This window comes from Mus caroli, chromosome 10, assembly GCF_900094665.2.
Source record: "Mus caroli chromosome 10, CAROLI_EIJ_v1.1, whole genome shotgun sequence".
NCBI lineage: Eukaryota > Metazoa > Chordata > Mammalia > Rodentia > Muridae > Mus > Mus caroli.
Window position 1 is genome coordinate 53729266 of NC_034579.1, and position 2673 is coordinate 53731938.

The window sequence follows — 2673 nt, forward strand, 5'->3', positions numbered from 1 at the left end:
CTCTCTCTCTCTCTCTCTCTCTCTCTCTCCCTCCCTCCCCCACCCCCCAAGCCCTATCATGCCCCCTGCCCTCCTGAACCTCTTATTTTGTGTGCTCATTAAAAAGGTGAAAAAATGGGCTGGAAAGATGACCTAGCAGTGTCAGGGTCATCTTTCCAGCAGGGTCTTCTAGGGGACCCCAAGTTCAGTTCCTGTCACCAGTTTCTATAATTCTAGCTACCAGGGGATCCAGAACCTTCTACTGGCCTCTCAGTGTACACATACATACACATACGTACACATAATTGTTTAAGAGACGGAAGCAACAAAAAGGTGATCTTTGGTGAGAGTCAAATCTTCATCATAAGATACTATTGTCAGGAGGTTGGATGGTGATTCCACGTGAATGTGTTTCCCAGGATTTCCTCTCATGTCACTGTACTTTTTTTTTCTTGATAGTATTTTCAAATGTCAATTTCATTTCAAGAAGGGGCTTTCCTATTCTGGTTATCATTGTCCTACTTTTCCAGTTGAATGTATTGTTGAGACATGTGTGGCAAGTGCCTTACCCTTGCTGTGGTGATTTGTATGTGCTCCCCCAGGGAGTGGCACTATTGGAAGGTGTGACCTTGTTGGAATAGGTGTGTCACTGTAGGTGTGGGCTTAAGACCCTCATCTTAGCTGCCTGAACATCAGTATTCTGCTAGCAGCCTTCAGATGAAGATGTAGAACTCTCAGCTCTGCCTGAGCCATGCCTGCCTGGATGCTGCCGTGTTCCTGCCTTGATGATAATGGACTGAACCTCTGAACCTGTAAGCCAGCCCCAGTTAAATGTTGTCATTATAAGACTTGTCTTGGTCATGGTGTCTGTGCACAACAGTAAAACCCTAACTAAGACACTTGCCTAGTGCCTATCATGGTTATGGTGCTGTGTAATGGGTGTTCCATGTGTAAGGTGTCTTTAAATGGACTATTTCATAGCATTAACCCTATGGATAATTTAATAACAGACATGCTGAGTAAATAAAAAGTGTTTTTCATACAATACAGCTCTTATGCTGGCATGTATTACAATGCCAGCCTCATGCTACTCAACCAAATGAACAGTCATTTATTCCAACTGTGGAGGTAAAAGCAGCTTTAGTGGGATTTTTCTATGTGAGCAATTTAAAGATTCAACAATTAAGTTCAGTTATTTTAAAAAAAAGCTGTGCCTTATATGATGATTCAACTGTACAGTCTTGGCACAGTATGCTAGATAGGCTTTTTATTATAAGTACAGTTGAATATACAAATAGCTACTGAGTCTTTGGAGCTCCCCCAAAAATGAGATTGAGAAACAAAGCTAAATTTATCATAGAGAACTTAGTTTGGAGAAGAGGACATTTCTTGTTTATTTTTTCACAATTTCATAAATGCATATGTATATATAGTTCTTACCACATTATTCCTCATAGAAAATTTTTAAATGGTCATTTAAACATAGCAATGGGTGACCTCATAAGACAGAACACTCAGTCTTTGAAAACAACAAGCTGGGGGCTGGAGAGCAGTTAAGAGCACTGGCTGCTCTCCCAGAGGACCGGGGTTCAATCCCCAGCACCCACACAGTGACTCACAATCACCTGAACCTTTAGTTCCAGGAGATCCAGTACCCACTTCTGACCTCCATGGGCACCAGTCACACATACATGCATGCCAGCAAGTATTCATAGACATAAAAGAAAAATAAACAGATCTTTTAAAAAGAAAATAACAAGCCAGAGCCCTGGGAAGTAAAAATATTAATCATTTTAAAGCAAGCTTTTCTTGACTTTTTTTTTTTTTTGTCAAGAAACAAAAAGCCATGCTAACCAAACCTTTAACCAAAGGTAACCTGTTACAGAATGAAACTAACCAGCTCTTCCCAAACTGGGGGAAGAGGGATCATATAAGCAATATAAGCTTTTTTTTTTTTTAACCCAGCTTGATGTTTTTTAAATCAAGACCTGGAAATCCTCACGAGAATACCTTTCTGGGAGCTGTGAGTGCAGCTCAGTAGAAAGCACGCCCAGAATGTCCCAACGTTTGATTCCCAGTGTGGAAAAGCCACCACTAATGATACACTACAACAACAAAACACTTCTGGGTTTCTAAGCTTGCAATTTAGTAAATAAACCCAAGCAACCTTGATAGTGGTCCAGAAATTCCCCATACTGGTAAATGGGACCCAGATATAGCTGTCTCTTGTGAGACTATGCCAGGGCCTAGCAAACACAGAAGTGGATGCTCACAATCAGCTATGGAATGGATCACAGGGCCCCCAATGGAGGAGCTAGAGAAAGCACCCAAGGAACTAAAGGGAACTGCAACCCTATAGGTGGAACAACAATATGAACTAACCAGTACCCCGGAGCTCTTGTCTCTAGCTGCATATGTATCAAAAGATGGCCTAGTAGGCCATCACTGGAAAGAGAGGCCCATTGGATTTGCAAACTTTATATGCCCCAATACAGGGGAACGCCAGAGCCAAAAAGGGGGAGTGGGTGGGTAGGGGAGTGGGGGGGTATGGGGGACTTTTGGTATAGCATTGGAAATGTAAATGAGCTAAATACCTAATAAAAAATGGAAATAAATAAATAAATAAATAAATAAATAAATAAATAAAATAAAAGGAAAGGAAAGGCCCCTCTGGCTGGTGGTAAGAGAGCCATA